The sequence below is a fragment of the Salmo salar genome, chromosome 01, assembly GCF_965601325.2.
Source record: "Salmo salar chromosome 01, fSalSal1, whole genome shotgun sequence".
NCBI classification, from domain to species: Eukaryota; Metazoa; Chordata; class Actinopteri; order Salmoniformes; family Salmonidae; genus Salmo; species Salmo salar.
The window spans coordinates 64,736,710-64,764,296 of NC_138291.1; the positions used below are offsets into that span (position 1 = coordinate 64,736,710).

A 27,587-nucleotide genomic window follows, 5' to 3' on the forward strand; every position below is an offset into this window, starting at 1 on the left:
GGGGGGGGCAATACAAATAGTCTGGGTAGCCATTTGATTAGATGTACAGGAGGATTATGGCTTGGGGGTAGAAGTTGTTTAGAAGCCTCTTGGACCTAGACTTGGCGCTCCGGTACCGCTTACCGTTCGGTAGCAGAGAGAACAGTCTATGTCTAGGGTGGCTGGAGTCTTTGACAATTTTTAGGGCCTTCCTCTGACCCCGCCTGGTATAGAGGTCCTGGATGGAGGAAAGCTTGGCCCCGGTGACGTTCTGGGCCTTACGCACTACCAGGCAGTGACGCAACCCATCAAGATGCTCTCGATGGTGCAGCTGTAAAACCTTTTGAGCATCTGAGGACCCATGCCAAATCTTTTTAGTCTCCTGAGGGGGAATACGTTTTGTCGTGCCCTCTACACGACTGTCTTGGTGTGCTTGGACCATGTTAGTTTGTTGGTGATGTGGACACCAAGGAACTTACTCCACTACAGCCCCGTGGATGAAAATGGGGGCGTGCTCAGTCCTCCTTTTCCTGTAGTCCACAATCATCTCCTTTGTCTTGATCACGTTGAAGGAGAGGTCGTTGTCCTTGCATCACAAGGTCTGGTCTCTGACCTCCTCCCTAAAGGCTGTCTCATCGTTGCAGTGATCAGGCCTACCACTGTTGTGTTTTCGGCAAACTTAATGATGGTGTTGGAGTCGTGCCTGGCCATGCAGTCATGAGTGAACAGGGAGTACAGGAGGGGACTGAGCATATACTCCTGAGGGGCCCCCGTGTTGAGGATCAGTGTGGTGGATATGTTGTTACCTACCCTTACCACCTGGGGCCGGCCCATCAGTCTAGGATCCAGTTGCAGAGGGAGGTGTTTAGTCGCAGGGTCCTTAGCTTATTGATGAGCTTTGGGGGCACTATGGTGTTGAAACGCTGATCTGTAGTCAATGAATAGCATTCTCACATAGGTGTTCCTTTTGTCCAGGAGTGAAAGGGCAGTGTGGAGTGCAATACAGATTGCATCATCTGTGGATCTGTTGGGGTGGTATGCAAATTGGAGTGGGTCTATGGTTTCTGGGATAATGGTGTTTATGTGATCCATGACCAGCCTTTCAAAGCATTTCATTGCGACAGATGTGAGTGCTAATGGTCGGTAGTCAATTAGGCACCTAAGAACTTAAGTGTTCTTGGGCACAGGGACTATGGTGGTCTGTTTGAAACATGTTGGTATTACAGACTCAGACAGGGAGAGGTTGAAAATGTCAGTGAAGACACTTGCCAGTTGGTCAGTGCATGCTCGGAGTACATGTCCTGGTAAGTTAAATGTGGTCCAGAGTTTTTTCCCCTCTGGTTGCTGTCGTGTCTTTGGCGTCATTAAAGTGAAGACTGTTATTTTATCAAATCAATTCTCTGTAATTATTGTTACGTGATTAAACTAATCATGTAAATGTAATTAACTAGGAAGTCGGGGCACCAAGGAAAATCTTCAGATTACAAAATTATAATTTTCCTAATATACCTCTTCAGATATTTCAATATCTGATCAATTAGTCTTTTAATTAATTAATTATTCTTTACCTCACGTTAGTCTCGTTCCAAACGTCGTAAATTGTTGGTTATCTGCACATACCCAGCCTTTACTATGAATCATCCATACACCAATTGGCTTAATCATTTATTTACTAACTAACTAAATAATCACAGAAATAATCACACAAACAACACAGTAGATATGGTTACAAGGAAATGATAGGGGAGTTTCCCTAGTGGGCTAAGCTGCTATGACGGCTTGGTGGACAAGGGGAAGTGGATGTGGACTGAGAACAGCGGGAAAGACAAAAAGGAATCACTACACAGTTGAGAATTATATTATTTGAAATGTTAAGCCTTTGCACATGAACGCTCACTCATTCGGGAATAATTGCAATCAATATATATTTATGCCTAGTGTGTCATCGTAATCTCGGTTGGAATCGTCCGCCTGTCTGTTGGAGAGTTCATCCGAGCGTCTCTCTCTCTCACACTCTGCTTCCCTGAAGATCAAAGTCTTTCGTGGTTAGAATGGATACTTCAAGGTAGCATTCAGAAATGTTCTCATAGAATAGATGTTTTGGCGGTTGTCGGCATTCGCAATCCCAGGTTTACATAATATCTAGCTGCAGACTAGTAATTGGTATCTAAGATTTGCTCTTATTCTGTAGGGATCGATTGTCTCAGAGTTTAAAAATGTCCTGCCGTGTAGCCAATGCTCCACGTAGTATGGTTAGGAATTCAACAACCATTACAACCTTAGCTTATACTGAGGTTTTTGTGGTCTAAACTCAACATGTGCCCCCTCGGTGTCCATCGAGGTATGCATGGTCTGAAGAGGATTTCCTCAGGAACAGGGTTTATTCGTAACAATAGAAAAGGAAGGTCTATGATGCCAGATCATGTCTGTGCTCACGTGAGAGGGCTAATGACTTAGTTAAACTTGAAAGGGAATACAATTCTCTTTCATTAAAGGTTTAACATCACCTTACATCATTTCACAAATAGTTTCATCTTTACTCATTCATTTTATAGAATAATTAGATGCAAACCCCATAATTGATAAATGTACATATTCAGAGATATAGTTATGTGGGTTTCCTGTCCTCTCTGAGGTCACGAAATGAAACACACTCGTCATACCCGTCCCTTAAGTGTCCACGGACCATTCCCACTTTCTCACAAGTGGACCTATTGTATCAAATACCCATTTTGGGGATTTAGGAGTTGGCCATGTGAAAGAAGAATTATAGATACAGAACTCCTTTATGCAATCGCTATGTCCGATTTTAAAATAGCTTTTCGGCAAAAGCACATTTTGCAATATTCTGAGTAGATAGCTCGCCATCACGGGCTAGCTATTTTGACACCCACCAAGTTTGGCACTCACCAAACTCAGATTTACTATAAGAAAAATTGGATTACCTTTGCTGTTCTTCGTCAGAATGCACTCCCAGGACTTCTACTTCAATAACAAATGTTGGTTTGGTTCAAAATAATCCATAGTTATGTTCAAATATCCTCTGTTCAAGACACTATCCGAACGGTGACGCGCGGACGCGTATCGTGACAAAAAAATCTAAATATTCCATTACCGTACTTCGAAGCATGTCAAACGCTGTTTAAAATCAATTTTTATGCGATTTTTCTCGTAAAAAAGTGATAATATTCCGACCGGGAAACCCTGTTTTTGTTCAAAGACTCAAAATCTAAAATGGACTCTTCACGTGCATGCGCACGCCCGTCTCATTGTTCTCAGATCGACCACTTACCAAATGCGCTACTGTTTTTCAGCCTGGGACACCAGAGTCATCATTCAACGTTCTGGCGCCTTCTGAGAGCCTATGGGAGCCTCAGGAAGTGTCACGTTACAGCAGAGATCCTCAGTTTTCAATAAAGAGAGTGTAGAAGGCCAAGAAATGGTCAGAGAGGGCACTTCCTGTACAGAATCTTCTCAGGTTTTTGCCTGCCATATGAGTTCTGTTATATTCACAGACACCATTCAAACAGTTTTAGAAACTTTAGGGTGTTTTCTATCCAAATCAAACAATTATATGCATATTCTAGTTTCTGGGCAGTAGTAATAACCAGATTAAATCGGGTACGTTTTTTATCCGGATGTGAAAATACTGCCCCCTACCCTAGAGAGGTTAACTAATGGGGAAAACTCTAGAAAGTTGAGTGAAGTCCCATCTCCTGCTTCTCTGCACACTATGATATTGCTTCTGTGCGGCAGTCCCGGGGAGCTGCGCATCCGCACACATGCGCAGCTTGGAGGGAACATTGGTCGTGTCCAATATCATGCCTTCCGGGGAAGAGAAGCCGATCAATTTCGCATCTAGGACATTAAGAAAAGCAGAAAATAACTATGCACAGATACAATATGAAGCCCTAGGCATCATTTTTGGAATCATTACGTTTCACCAGTATTTGTAGAATGCAAAAGTGGGCTTTGTTGTTGTCAGCACACACCTACGACATCAAGTACCACAAGTCAGAACTGCGATGCAATGCAGATGGACTCTCCAGGTTACCACTACCTGTGGTCAAGCCAGAGTCACCGTAAGTAAACATCTACTTCAGACATGCGGAAAATGCACCAGTCTTTTCAACACAAGTGTAGAGAAACACCAGAAACAACCCGGTGTTATCTGAAGTGATGGACATTATCATCAAAGGTAAAGCTGCAGAAGATTGCCTTGGAACCAAAATCTTACCTTTCCAGGAGAACTGAGCTGTCACTATAGTCCGGTTGTCTGCTATAGGGGAGGAGAGTTATCTTCTTGGTGACAGGGGGCAGTATTCAGAAATTCAGATGAATAACGTGCCCAAATTAAACTGCCTGCTACTCAGGCCCAGAAGGTAGGATATGCATATCATTAGTAGATTTGGATAGAAAACACTCTGAAGTTTCTAAAACTGTTTGAATGATGTCTGTGAGTATAACAGAATTCATATGGCAGGCAAAAACCTGAGAACAAATCCAACCAGGAAGTGGCTTGTAGTTATTCTATCTAATCCCTATTCAAACTACAGTGTCTGTGGGGTAATTTTGCACTTCCTAAGGCTTCCACTAGATGTCAACAGTCTTTAGAACCTTGTTTTATGCTTCTACTGTTACTGGTAGAGAATAGGAGCTGACTCAAGCCTGGGACCAACAAGTTGTTTACTGCGCGGGTACGCAGGGGCGCCCTTTCTTCTTTTTCTTCTGTAATGAATAGTCCGGTTGGAATATAATCAAAGATTTAAGTTAAAAAGACCCTAAGGATTGATTGTAAACATCGTTTGACATGTTTCTACGAACGGTAATGGAACTATTTGACTTTTCGTCTCTGGTTTTGCGCTCGCGCGTTATGCCTTTGGATTAGTGATCTGAACGCGCAAACAAAACGGAGGTATTTGGACATAAATATGGAGTTTATCGAACAAAACAAACATTTCTTGTGGAAGTGGGAGTCCTGGGAGTGCATTCCGACGAAGATCAGCAAAGGTAAGTGAAGATTTATAATACTAATTCTGAGTTTAGTTGACCCCAAAACTTGGCGGGTAACTGTATAGCTTGCTGTGATGGCTGAGCTCTGTACTCAGAATATTGAAAAATGTGCTTTCGCCGTAAAGCTATTTGAAAATCTGACACAGCATTTGAATTAAGGAGAGTGTATCTATAATTTTTTCAATAACTGTTGTAATTGTTATCAACGTTTATGATGAGTATTTTTGTAAATTGATGTGGAGGGAATACATTTTCTGAACATCACGCGCCAATGTAAAATGGGGTTTATGGATATAAATATGACCAAAGGTGTAACGCTTTTGGTTTGGAGATGTAGCGGCATCAGGCGCAGGACACAGGTTGAGTTCAAAACAGTCTTGTTTACTCAAAAAACTAAGTCAAAATCTCCAACAGCAAAATAACAGGGTGAGGAGAAACACCTCCAACAACCACTGACAAAGAACAATCACAGACAAAACTGAAATGGACGTCAGAGGGTTAAATAGGGAACATAATAAGGGAATTGAAAACAGGTGTGTATAATTAAGACAAAACAAAACGAACAAGGAAACATGGATCGGTGGCGACTAGTAAGCCGGTGACGTCGACCGCCGAACGCCGCCCGAACAAGGAGAGGGGCCGACTTCGGCGGAAGTCGTGACAAAACGCTCGTATTTCTGTGTGTTATTATGTTATAATTAAGTTTATGATTACATAGAGCAGCCTGACTGAGCGATGCTAGGCAGCAGCAGGCTCGTAAGCATTCATTCAAACAGCACTTTCATGCATTTGCCAGCAGCTCTTCACAATGCTTCAAGCATTGTGCTGTTTATGACTTCAAGCCTATCAACTCCCGAGATTAGGCTGGTGTAACCGATGTGAAATGGCTAGGTAGTTATCGGGGTGCGCGCTAATAGCGTTTCAAACGTCACTCGCTCTGAGACTTGGAGTAGTTGTTCCCCTTGCTCTGCAAGGGCCACGGCTTTTGTGGAGCGATGGGTAACGATGCTTCGAGGGTGGCTGTTGTCGATGTGTTCCTGGTTCGAGCCCAGGTCGGGGCGAGGAGAGGGACGGAAGCTATACTGTTACACTGGCAATACTAAAATGCCTATAAGAACATTCAATAGTCAAAGGTATATGAAATACAAATGGTATAGAGAGAAATAGTCCTATAATAACCTCAATCTAAAACTTCTTACCTGGGAATATTGAAGACTCATGTTAAAAGGAACCACCAGCTTTCATATGTTCTCATGTTCTGAGCAAGGAACTTAAACGTTAGCTTTTTTACATGGCACATATTGCACTTTTACTTTCTTCTCCAACACTTTGTTTTTGCATTATTTAAACCAAATTGAACACGTTTTATTATTTATTTGAGGCTAAATTGATTTGATTGATGTATTATATTAAGTTAAAATAAGTGTTCATTCGGTATTGTTGTAATTGTCATTATTACAAATAAATAAATAACAATCGACCGATTAATCGGTATCGGCTTTTTTTTGGCCCTCCAATAATTGGTATCGGTATCGGCGTGGAAAAAACATAATCGGTCGACCTCTACAGGAGATTCAAGTCAAATGTTGTGAACTGTGAGCAAAGGACAGAGCTTTCAAACCTGGAGAAACTGTCTTAGCTAGGAACTACCTCAAAGGACCAAAGTGGATTCCTGCTACAGTCATTGCTCAGACTGGTCCTGTGTCCTACACTGTCCAGACTGCAGAGGATGTCATCTGGAAAAGGCACACATATCAGTTACTGTTGAGTAAAGCAACACCGACAGAACTACCAGTCATGAGTGGTCCAGAACTGTAACTGGGAGACACCCTGACCCAGCAGTCATCACCTAGGGGCTCACAGTCACGGTCTCAGGACACCGACTCAGTCGCACCCACACTGGAATGTGACGAGACTGTGGCACAGGCTACTCACATGCCTACACTTGAGCCAACTCCAAAGTCCAAAGACATTGTTGTTGTTGCCTTACAACATTAAGGCGGGCAACTACATGCTTGGACTTGTAAAACAGACTCTCCTGACAGTTCATGTAGGAGGGGAGGTGTTGTGTATTAGGGTTGTACCAATTGCACCTCCGTAGTTTTATACACAGAGCATCACAGGTAATATGTGCATTGAGATGATCAGTTTCTAGATAAAATTATTGAACTGATTCCCTAAGACGTGGTTATGAAACTCACAAGACAACAGATCCCATTCACATTTTCTCCTAACACAAACAAATGGGCTATAGATACACAATGTTACCACTTAATTTACCCTGGCCAGAGGGACAGGGCGTAGGGGACTGTATGCAGCTGCTGTTGTTAGTTGCCTACAGTTGATCAGACTGAAATATCATCATGTTTCCATGTTTATTTGTTTATCAGGAACCCCAATAGCTTTTGCAGAAGTAGCAGCTACTCTTTCTGGGGTCCACAAAAACAAAACAGTGAGAGACAAGGACAGTCACACAAATCTTAAATACAACGGTATACAAACAATACAACAACAAAAATTAAACAAACAATACAACTTGTTTCCATGCAATACAGCATGTCCGATAATGTTTATGTGTATGCTCCTACATTTATGTAAAGCGTTTTTACTTGTATCTGTCGGGAGAAGATGTGTTATCACGTTTGCTAAAAATCCCAAGGCATTTTTAACTCAAATATTTTTAGTAAATTGAACTCAAAGTCAACAAAAAGTCACATAATGTTTATGTGGTACTGATTAAAAACTAAATGAGAAGTCACTTCAACAAAAACAATTTAAGTTATGATAACAAATTAACTTTTTTCCAAACACTATCTACAATAGGTAGATCTTTTTTACATTGTTTTTAATATCTGTGTTTTTGCAGTGATTGATTGATTAATCTTATGCCACACAACATTTTTGTAACCGCTGTGTTTTTGCAAGGATTGATTGATTAATCTTATGCGACACAACATTTTTGCACCCGGTACTGAAATGGTTGTTCCCATTTAAATGGCTTAGGTAGTTTCCTCTGTTACTAACCCTGGTATTATTATGAATGCAGGTTGTGGGTGAACAAAAATGTAAACTGTTGGATATCCTAACTCTGGCTGGTAATTCAATAGGAATAGCACCTCACTTTGAAAGCCAGTACAATGTGACTTGCAGGTAGGGTTGCACAATTCTGGTATATTTCCCAGGTTTACCAGAAATCCCAGTTGGAAGATTCCTGGACATTTCTCAACCAGGATTTTTTGAAAATCTGAGAATCTGCAACCCTACTTGCAGGCCTGATGTGGCCTGTAAACCATGAATTTCAGGCCACTGTATTCGGGTAAAGCTAAGACTCAAAATAAGGTCTTATGAGATATACTACATTGCCACAAGTATCTGCTCATCGAACATCTCATTCCAAAATAATGGGCATTAATTTAGAGTTGATCCCTACTTTGCTGCCAAAACAGCCTTCACTCTTCTGGGAAAGCTTTCACTCTTATTCTAACATTGTTGCCGGGACTTCCATTCAGCCACAAGAGCTTTAGTGAGGTCGGATACTGATGTTTGGCTCGCAGTTGGATTTCCAATTCATCCCAAATATGTTCGATGGGGTTGAGGTCAGGGCTCTGTGCAGCCCAGTCAAGTTCTTCCACATCTATCTCGACAAACCATTTCAGTATAGACCTCGCTTTGTGCATGGGGGCATGGTCATTCTGAAACAGGAAAGGGCCGTTTCCAAACTGTTGTCACAAAGTTGGAAGCACAAAATAGTCTAGAGTGTCTTTATAGGATGTAGCGTTAAGATCTTCCTTCACTGGAACTAAGAGGCCTAGCCCAATCCATGAAAACAGCCCCAGACCATTATTCCTCCTCTACCAAACTTTACAGTTGGCACTATGCATTCGGGCATGTAGCATTCTCCTGGCATCCGCCAAACCCAGATTCGTCCTGTCGGACTGCCAAATGGTGAAGCGTGATTCATCACTACAGAGAACGCGTTTTCACTGCTCCAGAGTTAGCTCCTGATGAACAATTGTTGCATGGCTGTGTGCTGATTTTATAGCCAAATCCACTAATTTGAAGGGGTGTCCACATACTTTTGTATATATAGCGTATGTAATGTAGAGTTTAATTGTAATGATAACATTCGCCTAGGAACTCACTTGACGAAGGCCACAGGACTGAAAATGAACGAATTCAACATTGGTCACTGTCACTAACAAATACAGTTGCGTGGAAATGCTTCAAGTCACTCGAAAAGGCACTGGTAAATAATATTGGAGGCTGGCTAAGTGGGGGAGTTAATCGAAATGTTCATGCTGATGCAACTCAAATCTGGACCCCTGCAGGGTCACAGTGACTCTTTCGGTTTGAGTAATGACTACAAAATCACTTTAAGTAACTGTACTCATATATTAAGTTTAACAGGTTTCCTCAAAAGTTTTGAGTAATAACAGCACATTGGACTTTACAGCGTGCCGGGGCAAATGCCAGCTCTCCACACGTTTTCCAGCAGCCCTACCTGTATATCTTTACTGTCCCTCCCTACCACTCTGTGTAGTAGGAGTTGGTCAGTGCTGCTCTCAAACGACGTTGACAGGGGGAAATACGGATTTACCCGGCTTCACCTTTACTGCCCCGCGTAATACTCTGGCTGAAACAGAGAGAAAGAGAGAGCCTCTGAATTTTAACAAGTAAGTTCGGTATATGCATGTGCATTGCGCAGCAGTGTCTCAATGTTCGATCATCATGCTCGGCAACAGAAAGATACGAGTTACTAACTCCTACAGTAGTTACCACGAAATCTCCCCATTTCAAGTGTAGGCGAGAGACAGGGGCAGGCGAGGGCTGGTGTGCTTGTGTGAGAATGCGTTCTAGTGTCAGTCGCCGTCTATGACAGCCTGAATAGGATTTGTGTGCTTTTGGAGCCAACATGGTAAGACATTATTTCATGTTTGATATGAGCGTTGTAATATTTGGTTTATGTAAGGGAATAATGTGAAAACGGTAGTTCATGTGTTAGTTATTTGAATGTTCGTACTCTACATCCTTTGTAATGTATTGCTGTGTCGTGTGTGAATCTATGCGCCAGGTATTTCCTTTCAAATAAAACTACTATGCAGTGTAATCATTGCAGTATTGGGGATGCCAGTAATAAACAATTATAACGTGATAATAATTTGGACTATATTTCATCCATTGACAATGCGTCATCGTAGAGCAGCCTAAAGTAGACCGTTCCGTTAATCTCTTGAAAGTTACGTTTTAAAGCACATTGATTGCATGAGCATTCACATTGGATTATGCAAGTGATATCCTATTCGTGTCAGTGCTTTACTGTAAACTGCAGCTGCAGGAAAAACTTTACTTCCAGTCGCTTTCAGCAGTTCATGTCTCCCTGAGTCAAATGCTCTGTGTTTATGTTTTATGCACGGGGAGAAGAATCCTAAAATCACACATTTCTCCACGGAATCACCACACTATAGCGCCTTCACGTGCATGGGTCAGGTCTCTCACGCATTGACGCACGTACAGTACACACTAAATACAAATGCGAGCCAAATAAGGGTTATTTGGCTTGTAACCATAGCGGATCCTTTTTTGGTTCTATGTGGAACCTGTATGGCAGTAGCGATGCATGGGTAAAATAACTTGGGAAGCCAAGCCAGAAACAAAAGCCATATTATAACCTATGTGTTGTGATAATTGCGTTGTTTGCTCTATAACCCGTTAGTTCTATGCCTTGCGACCATGACATGTAGTTCTAAGGTCAAGACAATAACAAGACACAGTGGGATAATATTATTTCAACCACACGTTTGTTTCATCACAAAACCTGAGATCAACCTCAGTCTGGTGAAGTCCACAATGTAACAAACAATTACATGACCTACAGCATGGTCAAGCAAGTTCATGTTTCTGACATTTTTGGACTACTTAACTAGGCTTATTGATTTAGGACAATGGAGAGTTACCGCAAGTCGCAAAGAAAACACGAGCTGCCTCTACTATTCCAACACCTTTTCAACTTCAACATTTCAACATCATCAAATCACCTATGAATAGTCTAAAACAGTGACAACTAAAAGATACCAAAAAACGATTTAGTTCAATCAATAACTAAGGCTAAATATGATGTGGCTTTCCATGGTTCATATTTCCCTGTGTGTGTGTATGTGTGTGTGTGTGTGTGTGCATGCATGCATGCATTAGTGCATGTAGAAAAAACATGGTGACTTACCAAACTGCCATCCTGCTCTCTTTCATGTAGACGAAACGTCTATGACTGTCATACAGTACAGACTTTTATTTGTTGTCTTAGGCAATTTTAGCTAGCGAGCTAGCCACCTGAGGACAACAACACAACGAGATGCAACAATTCAAGTTGTTCCTGTCAATAACATGTTGCTCTCGATGTGATGTGATTGGAGTGAAGCCAAATCCAAACTGGATTCCCTTGACACTTTGTTTTGGTGCGCCAGGACCATTCACAGTTGAGCTCACTCAGTTTTGCTCAACGCTGAGTGGCTATTATTTTGTACTTTTTTTTATCAAGGGAGGCCAAATGCTCTATGGCTTCCCTTGCATTCAATGCTATGGACGGCAACAATGTCATACTCTTTTTGACCAGACAGCATCATATAGATTGCCTATACATACAAGGACACTTGGATGCTTTCTCCGGTGAGATACATTCAGCCTCTTGCGAATTGAAGGAAAACTAAGAAACACAGAGAAACGAAAGAAACACATTTTTTATTATCTTCTTATTTTGATACATTTTTGGGCTAAGCCTGGCTTCCCTTGGCGTCCATGAATACACACCACTGCTGTATGGTGCTATAAATCAGGGTTTCCCAAACTCTTAACAGTTTCCTAAGGTTCTATAAAGAACCATAAACAAGGTTATATATATAGCAACAAAAATGGTTCCGCTATGATATATTTTTACCAGATTTGGAAAATAACATGTACTTGGTTTTACCTGAATTAAGTACCAATTTCAGTTAAACAAAGGCTTTCTGCAGGGCAATAAAAGGCTTTTTTTTTTTTTTTTTACAGAAAAACAAATATTGTTAATGTAAATACTAAAAAGAACCAGATCAAGAATCGATCTCTGTGGGACACCCTTTGTTATGCCCAGAAAACCTGATGGTATGGTTATTTGGGATGGTTATAGTTTTGCTCTAATACAGTGGCCTGAAACACATCAGGCCTGCAAGTCACATTACGCTGTCTTGCAAAGTGGTGAGTAATTCCTATTATAATCCAGCCAGAATGGGGATACCCAACATCTGGAATTTCTATTCACCTGTCACCTGCATTGAGAATGACTGCCAGGATTGGGAAGACAAAGACATGAAACTACCTTAAACATGTAAACTGGAACAACGGGTGCAATAAGTCCAAGTAACAGATTGGATAGTTTAGAAAAATGTACACTACCGGTCAAAAGTTTTAGAACACCCACTCATTCAAGTGTTTTTCTTTATTTTTACTATTTTCCATGTTGTAGGATAATAGTGAAGACATTGAAACAATGAAATAACACATATGGAATCATATAGTAACCCAAAGTGTTAAACAAATCAAAATATATTTTATATTTGAGATTCTTCAAAGTAGCCACCCTTTGCCTTGATGACAGCTTTGCACACTCTTGGCATTCTCTCAACCATGCTATTCCAACAGTCTTGAAAGAGTTCTCACATATGCTGAGCACTTGTTGGCTGCTTTTCCTTCACTCTGCGGTCCAAATCATCCCAACCATCTCAATTTGGTTGAGGTCGGGGGATTGTGGAGGCCAGGTCATCTGATGCAGCACTCCATCACTCTCCTTCTTGGTAAAATAGACCATACACAGCCTGGAGGTGTGTTGGGTCATTGTCCTGTTGAAAAACAAATGATAGTCCCACTAAGCCCAAACCAGATTGGATGGCGTATTGCTGCAGAATGCTGTGGTATCCATGCTGGTTAAGTGTGCCGTGAATTCAAAATAAATCACAGACAGAAAGCACCCCCACGCCATAACACCTCCTCTTCCATGCTTTACGGTGGGAAATACACATGAGGAGATCATCCGTTCACCCACACTGCATCTCACAAAGACACAGCGATTGGAACCAAAAATCTCCAATTGGACTCCAGACCAAAGGATAGATTTCCACCGGTCTAATGTCCATTGCTTGTGTTTCTTGAACCAAGCAAGTCTCTTCTTCTTATTGGTGTCCTTTAGTGGTGGTTTCTTTGCAGCAATTCGACCATGAAGGCCTGATTCACACAGTCTCCTCTGAACAGTTGATGTTGAGATGTGTCTGTTACTTGAACTCTGTGAAGCATATATATAGATCAAGGGTCAGTGTCAATACCATATTTAGAATGTGCAGGGATACTGGACTGGCAGGGGTAGATATGTATAGGGGTAAGGTGACTAGTCATCAGGATATATGATAAACAGAGTAGCAGCAGCATATAGGATGATTGTATGGGACTGTGGGTGTGAGTCAGTTTGTATGTTTGTGTGTATTATGTGTGTGTGAGCAAACTAAGTGTGTGTGAGTGCACAGTGCTTTCAAAAGATATTCATACCCCTTGACTTATTTCACATTTTGTTGTGTTACAGCCTGAATTCAAAATAGATTACATAAATACAACATCTCACCCATCTACACACAACATCCCATAATGACAAAGTGAATACATGTTTTTAATATTTTTTTCAAATGTATTGAAAATTAAATACAGAAATATCTTATTAACATAAGTATTCACACCCCTGAGTCAATACTTTATAGAAGCACCTTTGGCAGCGATTACATATGAGACTCTTTCTGGGAAAGTCTCTTAGAGCTTTCCACACCTGGATTGTACAACATTTAACCATTATTATTTGGAAAAGTCTTCAAGCTCTATCAATTTTCAGGTCTTGCCATAGACATTCAAGTAGATGTTCAAGTCAAAACTGTAACTCGGCTACTCAGGAACATGCACTGTCTTCTTGGTAAGCAAATCCAGTGTAGATTTGGTCTTGTGTTTTAGGTTATTGACATGCTGAAAAGTGAATTAATCTCCCAGTGTCGGTTGAAAACAGACTGAACCAGGTTTTCCTCTAAGATTTTGACTTAGCTCCATTCTGTTTTATTTTTGAAATGTTTTATTTTTACTCCCCAGTCCTTAACAACTACAAGTATTCCCATAACAAGATGCAACCACCACTATGCTTGAAAATATGGAGAGTGGAACTCAGTAATCTAATTTAATTACTTTGCTACATTCTTTCCAGTATTACTTTAGTGCAATCAGGACAAAAAGTTTATTAATTTGCTACATTCTTTCCAGTATTACTTCAGTGCAATCAGGACAAAAAGTTAATTGCTTTGCTACATTCTTTCCAGTATTTCTTTAGTGCCTTGTTGCAAACAGGATACATGTTTTGGAAAATGTGTGTTCTTTTCAGGCGTCATTCTTTTCACTCTGTCAATTAGGCTAGAATTGTGGAATAACTACAATGTTGTTGATCTATTGTCAGTTTTCTCTTATCAAAGCCATTATCCCTTTGACACGTACCAACAAATGGGTGTGATCATTCTACAGTTGTCCCTGCAACGTACGCTCAAACAGATGTGATTAGAATGCTTATTTGAAACGGCCAGTTTCGATTGACGCAACAGTCAGCGTTTGAGCTGGCCAAACTGTTTTTCCACAGAAACATTTTGTTCAAACACAGTCCTTACAAAGTTATGTCTTGAATGTGACCAGTTCAGTTTTGGATGCAATGTACAGACATTCACAAAAGTAATGTTGATTTTGTAGTCAATTAACCATTTCTTTATGGATTTGAATGGGTGCTTGGGGTTATTGTCTCGCTGGAAGATCCACTTGCAGCCCAGTTTCAGCCTGCTGGCAGAGGCAACCAGGTTTTTGGCTAAACTATCCCGGTACTGGGTAAAGTTCATGATGCCGTTCAGTGGTGTAGTGGTCCTGGAAAAGTGGGTATACCCTAATTTAGCCCAAAAAGTCCCAAACAATTCTTCCCGGCGAAGGAAAGGCACCTTGTGTGAAAAATGCTATGACAAGCTGTGACATACACTCTGAATGACCTAAAATGATAAATCCCATATTGGTCTTTCACAGTCAGCCCAACCCAAGCTATACTTTGCAAGTAGGCTAATAGTCGACCTACTATTGAAATAGATGAATGAAGCTGTCAACTGAGTCATTATTTTTGGGGGGGTTTCGCTCTCAAAGTCACTTTTTTTTTTTAAAAGCAACAAAATGTAATATTTGAAGTCCTCAACAATGCTTAAACTACATCAGGAGACCAATACATGTATGTTTTTGAGTTTATTTACCCTTTTATTGAACTGTGTAGGCACTGTTGTTTGGTTAGCAGTGTTTCTGTAGCACACATAAGATGGAGTTACAAAACAAATGGCCACTGGATTGATGCAAATAATCATGATATCATTCTGTCAGGTAAGCATAGGCTACTTTGTAGCTAGTTAACATTTATTGAGAAGGAATTTGAGAAAGTCTTTCCAACAACCAGAAGACAGTAAGGTCTATTATTAGCATTGCTATATCATTCCGGTTCCTTAAGGGACGGACACAATTTACAGAATGGTTAGCCATAGGAAAATGGGGGAGGGTCATGCTTTTTCAATTTTAGAGAAGGTGAGGGTTTAGTATTTTTTAAATATAGTCCATGGGAGGGTCACATAATTCGTAACTGATGAAATTCCAATATTTCTCAGTATTTTGTAATTAGTTGCTTATTCGGCTATATATCTATAGGCTACGAAGTGCATGCCCAGAGAAGCACAGAGCAAAGTTATATTTCTAAGATAGCTGCTGGGATGGTGTAAATAAAACTAGGCTGCATTACACACTGTAATGTATATTCCAACCCTGATCCCCGGCCTGCTCTGCTCTTGCTGATTAGGAGGAGGGTCAGAGGTTTCTTCAGAATTGTTTTATTTATTAGGTCTTGCGTGTAACCTATGTTCAATTCAGTTTGAGAAGGAGAGTGCGAAGATGAGGAGAACCGGAGGTCAACTTTGAAAGCTTGCTACTACTATAATTTGTTTTATTAAAAACAATAATGTTTCTTGCCCATGATTTATTTATCACAGTTATTTGTCTCACAATAATCCAGATTTGAGTAATTTACATTGTGGTGCTGAAACTTGAAACAGCAGCCGCGGTACAATCAGTCAGAAATGAACAGCTCATGGTCCTGAAAGTAGGCAAATTTGAGTAGGCATAACTCTTCATTTTATTTAGATTTTACTAACAACAAACAGGGCTTTGTAATGAAGCCTATTTTTTCCTATTTAAGAAATAAGAAGTACGCCTACCTATTTGACAGATGCAATTTGGCTATAGGCTGCTATATCCATAGATTTGTTGGTCATTTCCTCCACCCACCATGCACTCTTTAAATAGCCTACCTCCATGTCAGTGAAGGGCTGTTTGTTAAGTTAAAACCAAAATTCAAATTGAGGGGGAATGAGAGGGTATGCAATAGGCCTACCTTTTATTAATGAAAATGGGCATACCCCTTGTTAGCATAAGATTTTGAAGAGAAAAATAAATCTGATTATATAAAGTGATCTATAACAGCGCTTTGGTCCACAATGCTTTATGCAAAAAACAAGCTGTAAAATACTCGGGAAAGATGTAACTCCGATGCATATGGGGATATCATTGTTTCGTTTCTTTGACATTCAGAGGCTGACTTTGATTGGGAAGTAATATAATTCTGTCACCTTCAATTGATTAAGCTATTCACTTTCTGTACAGTAGAAGATGTTAAACCCAGACAGCTTTTTTGGAAGGACTTGTGAACCTTTTCTTGTGTGAGTTAAGCCATGGAAGACCGGCCTGGCGGCCGTGTGCGGCCCGCGACCTGATTCAATACGGCCCGCGGAATCATGCTCAGATCACATAAAGAATTTGTGATAGTAAAGTTTTGAAAAACATATTTGTTATTCAAATTCGAGGCCCAATTAATACTGGCCTTTGTGTAATGATTTAACTCCATCCGCTTGTGGGACATTTATTTTGAAGGCACATGTAAATAACAACTGCACAAGGACAGACAGTGACTTTCAGGCTGACACACACGTCACAGTTACAAATAGTAGCTAGCTAGAAATTGTGCAAAAATCTGTTTTTCAAAGATTTGAAAGAAATTAAAGTAGACAATGAATGTAGGTTGTTCCAGCAAGAGTGGACATGGATATATTTCTTTATTGAAGTATCAGGGCTTGCCTTCATCGTGGACATCATGGCCCTCATGAATGAACTAAATTCCAAATGACACGGTCCTCTAATTCTCAGAGTAAGAAACTCTACGGACACTATGAAAGCTTAACCAAGTTTATTCTTCCCAGAGGTTCAATACAGCTGCATTAGACAAAAACATTTTAACAGAAGCACTGATATTTAACCGTTTCTCATAGGCTGTCTCCTCCTACTCATCTGTACAAACATCGATCTTTACTGCTATGCAGGACACTAGTGATACGGGTCATAAACTTATTTCTCCCTTAAGGTGACTTGACCTGACCTCAACCCCCTCCATCAGTAATCCATGGCTCTATTCCCTTATCAATGCCTGCCACATGTAATCGCTTCCCTGCACTCAACACATTCCAAGCTTAATTGCACACACTATATACCTTCCTCCCATAACCATTAACTTCTGGTGTAGACCCTCTGAACCTCAGCACTCCATCAGTGACATTAATAAATATATTTTCATATTCTCAGAACCAAACAAAGGGAAGGGCCTTTTTGCACATCAGATGTACAGCCTTGTCAAAGCCTTCAAGGGAAAATTACTCCTCGTGACCCGCCAAGTAGAAGCCAACAATCTCACCCACCTTCAGACACTACTAGTCTGTTTCCTATGAAATGACCAGCGGGAGAAGTATAAATCGCAGCTGCGTGCTTTGAACAGTGAGTTTTCTCATCGTTTTGAGGATTTCAAAGTGTTGGAAAATGACATGCTGTTGGTTTCTTCTCCTTTCACCTTCAATGTGGATAATGCTCCCACTGACCTGCAACTTGAGCTTATCGATCTTCAGTCTGATGCAGTGATTGGAGAACTATTCAAAACAATGCCACTAACGAGGTTCTATGCATCTCTCGATGAACAAAACTTTCCAAAGATTAGAAGTCATGCTGAGAAGATGTTTGTACTGTTTGGGTCAATCTATGTATGTGAACAGACATTTTCAGTGATGACATAACAAGTCAAGGCACAGATCCTCTTACTGACTCTCCCCTCTCAACAATCCTGCGCATAGGGACATCAGCAACTATACCTGACTTCACTGCTCTAGTCAATGCCCATCAGAGAGTTCACACCTCACACTGATTGAGTAGTTCAAATGTAATGTTGAGCTCTCTCTCTTTCTTATGTTTTTGTGTATACCCGTTAGTTCTGTCCGTGGTGCTGAATGCAGGGTGTACAGTACTTTTCCCTCCGTGTAGTTCATTGCATGTTTAAAAATGAAAATACCTACCAAAAGGAGAACATGGATGTGGTTTATTTCTGTGCTTGTTAAACAAGTAAAATAAGGTGGATATCTGGATGTGATTTACAGTAGATATATCTGTCAACACAGTCATACACATGTATAATCCTGTAATATGATTCTGGCCCACGATGGGAAAAATATATTCTAATGTGGCCTTCCATGGAAAATAATTACACAGGCCTGGTCTAAGCCCTAAACTCAGGGTGGGGGTGGAAATGTTTTAAAAAGGCCCAGCGTTGTCCGGGTTTGGCCGGGGTAGGCCGTCATTGTAAATAAGAATTTGTTCTTAACCCACCTGCTGTGTTCCGGTCGAATTGCACCGAAGTTTTCTCTCTGAAAGATGTAGTTAATTTCATCTGATTGTCATAAGGTTCCATGATTTTGTCCACATCTGAAAACACTAAATACATTTTGATGATTTTCATTACATTTTGGGTGTTTTCTTTAACTTTTGTACACCTGTGGTGTTCCCAGTCAAAAATGACTGTCCTTTATCTTATCTTAATATTTTATTTTGATTGGCCAGTCTGAGATTTGGCTTTTTCTTTGCAACTCTGCCTAGAAGGCTAGCATCCCAGGAGTCGCCTCTTCACTGTTGACGTTGAAACTGGTGTTTTGCTGGTACTATTTAATGAAGCTGCCAGTTGAGGACTTGTCCTCTTGCTCAGTTGTGCACGGGGGCCTCCAACTCCTTTTTCTATTCTGGTTAGAGACAGTTTGCTCTGTTCTGTGAAGGGAGTAGTACACAGCGCTGTACGAGATCTTTAGTTTCTTGGCAATTTCCTGCATGGAATAGCCTTAATTTCTCAGAATAAGAATAGACTGATGAGTTTCAGAAGAAAGGTCTTTGTTTCTGGCCATTTTGAGCCTGTAATCGAATCCACAAATGCTGAAGCTCCAGCTACTCAACATGTCTGAAGGCCAGTTTTATTGCTTCTTTAATCAGAACAACAGTTTTCAGCTGTGCTAACAATTGAAAAGGGGTTTTCTAATGATCAATTAGCCTTTTAAAATCATACACTTGGATTAGCTAACACATTAGTAATTTACAACATTAACAAAGTCTACACTGTATTCCTGATCAATTTTATCTTATTTTAATGGACCAAAAAATTAGCTTTTCTTTAAAAAACAAGGACATTTCTAAGTGACCCCAAACTTTTGAAAGGTAGTGTACATAGTATGTATAAGCTGGAAGTGGAAGCCTAAGTGATGTTGTTCATTAGTTTACTCCAATTAAGGGAGAGGTGGTTGGGTTTGCAGGAAATAATAAAGGAAAATGTATTTTAAAAATGTGTGTGTGTGTGTGTGTGTGTGTGTGTGTGTGTGTATATACCTGAACTCAGCAAAATATTAAACGTCCTGTCACTGTCAACTGCGTTTATTTTCAGCAAACTTAACATGTATAATTATTTGTATGAACATAAAAAGATTCAACAACTGAGACAAAAACTGAACAAGTTCCACAGACATGTGACTAACAGAAATGGAATAATGTGTCCCTGAACAAAGAGGGGTCAAAATCAAAAGTAACAATCAGTGTCTGGTGTGGCCACCAGCTGCATTAAGTACTGCAGTGCATCTCTTCCTCATGGACTGCACCAGATTTGCCAGTTCTTGCTGTGAGATGTTACTCCACTCTTCCACCAAGGCACCTGCAAGTCCCCGGACATTTCTGGGGGGAATGGCCCTAGCCCTCACCCTCCGATCCAACAAGTCCCAGACGTGCTCAATGGGATTGAGATCCGGGCTCTTCGCTGGCTATGGCAGAACACTGACATTCCTGTCTTGCAGGAAATCATGCACAGAACGAGCTGGTGTCTGGTGGCATTGTCTTGCTGGAAGGTCATGTCAGGATGAGCCTGCAGGAAGGGTACCACATGAGGGAGGAGGATGTCTTCCCTGTAACGCACAGCGTTGAGATTGCCTGCAATGACAACAAGCTAAGTCCGATGATGCTGTGACACACTGCCCCAGACCATGACGGACCCTCCACCTCCAAATCGATCCCGCTCCAGAGTACAGGCCTCGGTGTAACGCTCATTCCTCCGACGATAAATGCGAGTCCGACGATCACCCCTGGTGAGACAAAACCGCAACTCGTCAGTGAAGAGCACTTTTTGCCAGTCCTGTCTGGTCTAGCGACGGTGGGTTTGTGCCCTTAGGCGACGTTGTTGCCGGTGATGTCTGGTGAGGACCTGCCTTACAATAGGCCTACAAGCCCTCAGTCCAGCCTCTCTCAGCCTATTGCGGACAGTCTGAGCACTGATGGAGGTATTGTGCGTTCCTGGTGTAACTCGGGCAGTTGTTGTTGCCATCCTGTACCTGTCCTGCAGGTGTGATGTTCGGATGTACCGATCCTGTGCAGGTGTTGTTACACGTGGTCTGGCACTGCGAGGATGATCAGCTTTCCGTCCTGTCTCCATGTAGCGCTGTCTGAGGCGTCTCACAGTATGGATATTGCAATTTATTGCCCAGTCCTCATGCCTCCTTGCAGCATGCCTAAGGCACGTTCACGCAGATGAGCAGGGACCCTGGGCATCTTTCTTTTGGTGTTTTTTAGAGTCAGTAGAAAGGCCTCTTTAGTGTCCTAAGTTTTCATAACTGTGACCTTAATTGCCTACAATCTGTAAGCTGTTAGTATCTTAACGACCATTCCACAGGTGCATGTTCATTAATTGTTTATGGTTCATTGAACAAGCATGGGAAACAGTGTTTATACCCTTTACAATGAAGATCTGTGAAGTTATTTGTATTTTTATGAATTATCTTTGAAAGACAGGGTCCTGAAAAGGAGACCTTTCTTTTTTTGCTGAGTTTATACATAACTTATAACTTTTCTCACAACTCTGGTATATGAAGATGTCTTAGCCGTGTCTGAATCCTGGCTTAGGAAAACCACCAAAAACCCTGAAATTTCCATCCCTAACTATAACATTTTCCGCCAAGATAGAACTTCCAAAGGGGGCGGTCTTGCAATCTACTGCAAAGATAGCCTGCAGAGTTCTGTCTTACCATCCAGGTCCGTACCCAAACAATTCGAGCTTGTACTTCTAAAAATTCACCTTTCCAGAAACAAGTCTCTCACTGTTGCCGCTTGCTATAGACCACACTCTGCCTCCAGCTGTGCCCTCGCCACCATATGTGAATTGATTGCCCCCCATCTATCTTCTGAGTTTGTGCTACTAGGTGATCTAAACTGGGACATGTTTAACACCCCGGCCTATCCTGCAATCTAAGCTTGATGCCCTCAATCTCACACAAACTATCAATGACCCTACCAGGTACAACCCCAAATCCGTAAACACGGGCACCCTCATAGATATCATCCTAAAAAACTCGCCCTCCAAATACACCTCTGCTGTTTTCAATCAAGATCTCAGCGATCACTGCCTCATTGCCTGCATCCGTAATGGGTCTGCGATCAAACGACCACCCCTCATCACTGTCAAACGCTCCCTAAAACACTTCTGCGAGCAGGCATTTCTAATCGGTGACCCGATCCTGTAGGTTCATGCTATACAACATTCGCAGAGTACGACCCTGCCTCACACCGGAAGCGGCACAGGTCCTAATCCAGGCACTTGTCATCTCCTGTCTGGATTACTGCAACTCCCTGTTGGTGGGGCTCCCTGCCTGTGCCATTAAACCCCTACAACTCATCCAGAACGCCGCAGCCCGTCTGGTGTTCAACCTTCCCAAGTTCTCTCACGTCACCCCGCTCCTCCGCACACTCCACTGGCTTCCAGTTGAAGCTCGCATCTGCTACAAGACCATGGTGCTTGCCTACGGAGCTGTGAGGGGAACGGCACCTCCGTACCTTCAGGCTCTGATCAGGCCCTACACCCAAACAAGGGCACTGCGTTCATCCACCTCTGGCCTGCTGGCCCCCCTACCTCTGCGGAAGCACAGTTCCTGCTCAGCCCAGTCAAAACTGTTCACTGCTCTGGCACCCCAATGGTGGAACAAGCTCCCTCACGACGCCAGGACAGCGGAGTCAATCACCACCTTCCGTAGACACCTGAAACCCCACCTCTTTAAGGAATACCTGGGATAGGATAAAGTAATCCTTCTAACTCCCCCCCCCAAAAAAGATATAGATGTACTATTGTAAAATGGTTGTTCCACTGGATATCATCAGGTGAATGCACCAATTTGTAAGTCGCTCTGGATAAGAGTGTCTGCTAAATGACGTAAATGTAAATGTAATTGACCTGGCCGGGGTATCCTGGAATGACATTGACCTCATCCCGTCAGTAGAGGATGCCTGGTTATTCTATAAAAGTGCCTTCCTCACCATCTTAAATAAGCATGCCCCATTAAAAAAATGTAGAACTAGGAATAGATATAGTCCTTGGTTCACTCCCGACCTGTCTGCCCTTCACCAGCACAAAAACATCCTGTGGCGTTCTGCATTAGCATCGAATAGCCCCCGTGATATGCAACTTTTCAAGGAAGTTAGGAACAAATATACACAGACAGTTTGAAAAAGCTAGCTTTAGCTTTCCTAACAAAAATGTGTTAGGAAAGGGGAACGGCACCTCCGTACCTCTACGGCTGGCCATGCTTTCCACCTGGCTACCCCTACCCCGGTCAACTGCCCGGCACCCTCCATAGCAACTCGCCCAAGCCCTCACCATTTCTCCTTCACCCAAATCCAGATAGCTGATGTTCTGAAAGAGCTGCAAAATCTGGACCCCTACAAATCAGCCGGGCTAGACAATCTGGACCCTCTCTTTCAAAAATGATCTGCCGAAATTGTTGCAACCCCTATTACTAGCCTGTTCAACCTCTCTTTCGTATCGTCTGAGATTCCCGAACATTGGAAAGCTGCCGCAGTCATCAAAGGGGGTGACACTCTAGACCCAAACTGCTCCAGACCTATATCTATCCTACCCTGTCTTTCTAAGGTCTTCGAAAGCCAAGTTAACAAACAGATTACCGACCATTTTGAATCCCACCGTACCTTCTCCACTATGCAATCTGGTTTAAGAGCTGGTTGTGGGTGCACCTCAGCCACGGTCAAGGTCCTAAACAACATCATAAGCACCATCGATAAGAGACATTACTGTGCAGCCGTAACATCGACCTGGCCAAGTCGACTCTGTCAATCACCACATTCTTATTGGCAGACTCGACAGCCTTGGTTTCTCAAATGATTGCCTCACCTGGTTTGCCAAATACTTATCTGATAGAGTTCAGTGTGTCAAATCGGAGGGCCTGTTGTCCGGAGGGCCTGTTGTCCGTCAATTCTCGGGCCGGCTCTCTTCTCTGTATACATCAATGATGTCGTTCTTGCTACTGGTGATTCTCTGATCCACCTCTACGTAGATGACACCATTCTGTATACTTCTGGCCCCTCTTTGGACACTGTGTTAACTAAGCTCCAGGCGAGCTTCAATGCCTTTCAACTCTCCTTCCGCGGCCTCCAACTGCTCTTAAATGCAAGTAAAACTAAATGCATGCTATTCAATCGATCACTGCCCGCACCTGCCCGCCCGTCCAGCATCACTACTCTGGACGGCTCTGACTTAGAATACGTGGACAACTACAAATACCTAGGTGTCTGGTTAGACTGTAAACTCTCCTTCCAGACTCACATTAAGCATCTCCAATCCAAAATTAAATCTAGAATCGGCTTCCTATATCGCAACCAAGCATCCTTCACTCATGCTGCCAAACATACCCTCGTAAAACCGACCATCCTACTGATCCTCGACTTCGGCGATCTATAAAATAGCCTCCAACACTCTACTCAACAAATTGGATGCAGTCTATCACAGTGCCATCTGTTTTGTCACCAAAGCCCCATACACTACCCTCCACTGCGACTTGTATGCTCTCGTTGGCTGGCCCTCGCTTCATATTCGTCGCCAAACCCACTGGCTCCAGGTCATCTATAAGTTATTGCTAGGTAAAGTGCGGGGGCCTTATCTCAGCTCACTGGTCACCATAGCAGCACCCACCCGTAGCACACGCTCCAGCAGGAGCCTTTCCTTCCAGTTCTCTGCTGCCACTGACTGGAACGAACTGCAAAAATCACTGAAGCTGGAGACTCATATCTCCCTCACTAGCTTTAAGCACCAGCTGTCAGAGCAGCTCACAGATCACTGCACCTGTACATAGCCCACCTGTAAACAGCCCATCTATCTACCTCATCCCCATACTGTATTTATTTATTTATCTTGCTCCTTTGCACCCCAGTATCTCTACTTGCACATTCATCTTCTGCACATCTACCATTCCAGTGTTTAATTGCTATATTGTAATTACTTCGCCACTAGGGCCTTTTTATTTCCTTAACTCCCATATCTTACCTCATTTGCACTTGTATATAGACTTTTTGTTTTCTTTTTTCTACTGTATTATTGACTGTATGTTTTCTTTATTCCATGTGTAACTCTGTGTTGTTGTATGTGTCGAATTGCTATGCTTTATCTTGGCCAGGTCGCAGTTGCAAATGAGAACTTGTTCTCAACTAGCCTACCTGGTTAAATAAAGGTGAAATACAAATAATGTAAAAAATATTTTTGGAGGCCTTGCTCACAATTCATTCTGTGGCAGCACAATGCCCAAACAATATACTGTATGTGAGACTCTTGATCATATCTTTGACCATGACACTGGTCAGGAGGAGAGAGTCCTTGTTAAACTTTGACACAAAGTTAATGTAATGTATGTATAATGTATGTATTATTATAGATTTCTAATCAGCTATAATGGGGCGGTCATTTTGGACCGGGAACATAATAATAAAAATAAAAGCACTCCACCAAATCAGGCCGTTATGGTAGAGTGGCCAGACGGAAGCCACTCCTCAGTAAAAAGGCACATGACAGCCCGCTTGGATTTTGCCAAAAGGCACCTAAAGGACTCTCAGACCATGAGAAACAAGATTCTCTGGTCTGATGAAACCAAGATTGAACTCTTTGGCCTGAATGCCAAGTGTCATGTCTGGAGGAAACCTGGCACCATCCCTACGGTGAATCATGGTGGTGGCAGCATCATGCTGTGGGGATGTTTTTTAGCAGCAAGGACTGGAAGACTAGTCAGGATCGAGGGAAAGATGAACGGAGCAAAGTGCATAGAGATCCATGATGAAAACTTGCTCCAGAACGCTCAGGACCTCAGACAGGGAAGATTCACGTTCCAACAGGACAACAACCCTAAGCACACAGCCAAGACAATGCTGTAGTGGCTTCGGGACAAGGCTCTGAATGTCCTTGAGTGGCCCAGCCAGAGCTTGGACTTGAACCCGATCTAACATCTCTGGAGAGACCTGAAAATAGCTGAGCAGTAAAGCTCCCCATCCAACCTGACAGAGCTTGAGAGGATCTGCAGAGAAGAATGGGAGAAATGTCCCAGATACAGGTGTGGGAAGCTTGTAGTGTCATACCCACGAAGGCTCGAGGCTGTAATCGCTGCCAAGGTGCTTCAACAAAGTACTGAGTGAAGGGTCTGAATACTTATTTCAATGTCAAATTTCACTTTGTATTTATCACAAAAATTCTAACAACCTGTTTTTGGATTGTCATTATGGGGTATTGTGTGTTGACTGATGAGGAAAAAAAAACAATTTAATCCATTTTAGAATAAGGCTGTAATGTAACAAAAATACTGTTCCGAATGCACTGTTTATTATGAGGCATGATTTACTTTGCTTCAATTTAGCCTACAGCCAAAATCCCACCATAGAAACATGGAGGCAGTTATTTTATAAAGACTTCCTCATATGTGCTCTCCTGTTTTCTGTTTTAAAATCAACTTTCATTGTCGAGCAACCAATGGTATTATCATAGTCATATTAGCAAATGATGATAGTTGTCCATGAAGGTGTGGATTTTAGAACTCTGTTTTCCCACAAATTGCATTTTGGAACATTTGCGCGTGGGCCTACCGCCATGTACACATTACTGTGCTGAAAATGTGAAGAAATTATATTTTAAGCTAAGCATTCTTATCTGATCCGTAAACCTTCACTACACTACTTTGATACGCATCGTGTGGAATGTCCACAAAAAAAGTTTGTATACAGTACAGCGCATACCTGCAAATGCCCTCCACTACACCATTGATGCCGTTGACCTTAACAAGGGCCCAAGGACCAGTGGAAGCAAAATAGCCACACAACATCAAATATCCACTACCATATATTACACTGGTGTGTGTGGCCAAAGAGCTCTATTTCCATGTCATTTGTCACATGTGCTTCCTCTCCGGCCTCTAGGTCACCAGGCTGCTTGTTAGGGTGCACACCTGTCACCGGAAATCTGGACCGCACTAAAGTAGCTAGATGATTGATGCCAGGTCTTTAGTACATGACATAATAATGTGACAAGCCTTAGAGTACTCCATCTTTAATGTCAGTAAGAGAAGAGGAGGCTCAATGCATCCTAACATACAGTATCAATAAGGTAAACCAAAAGAGGTTCTAAAGGTCTGATATATCATCAGAACCAAAGGCTATACATTATCGATTCTAATATAATTTACATTTACATTTACATTTAAGTCATTTAGCAGACGCTCTTATCCAGAGCGACTTACAAAATGGTGCATTCACCTTATGATATCCAGTGGAACAACCACTTTACAATAGTGCATCTAAATCTTTTAAGGGGGGGGGGGGGGGGGGGGGGGGTTAGAAGGATTACTTTATCCTATCCTAGGTATTCCTTAAAGAGGTGGGGTTTCAGGTGTCTCCGGAAGGTGGTGATTGACTCCGCTGTCCTGGCGTCGTGAGGGAGCTTGTTCCACCATTGGGGTGCCAGAGCAGCGAACAGTTTTGACTGGGCTGAGCAGGAACTGTGCTTCCGCAGAGGTAGGGGGGCCAGCAGGCCAGTGGTGGATGAACGCAGTGCCCTTGTTTGGGTGTAGGGCCTGATCAGAGCTTGAAGGTATGGAGGTGCCGTTCCCTTCACAGCTCCGTAGGCAATCACCATGGTCTTGTAGCGGATGCGAGCTTCAACTGGAAGCCAGTTGAGAGAGCGGAGGAGCGGGGTGACTTGAGAGAACTTGGGAAGGTTGAACACCAGACGGGCTGCGGCGTTCTGGATGAGTTGTAGGGGT

The 27,587-nt window shown here is 42.2% G+C and overlaps 1 protein-coding gene across 1 annotated transcript in view; it reads left to right on the forward strand.

Moving 5' to 3' along the window:
* Positions 1-9,605: 9,605 nt before the first annotated feature.
* The window catches only part of LOC106607182 (protocadherin-15), a 177,025-nt gene continuing 159,043 nt past the window's right edge, over positions 9,606-27,587 (forward strand). The window contains exon 1 of the mRNA XM_045720950.2: positions 9,606-9,907. The gene's annotated coding sequence lies outside the window, so the exon portion shown is untranslated. The remainder of the gene's footprint in view (positions 9,908-27,587) is intronic.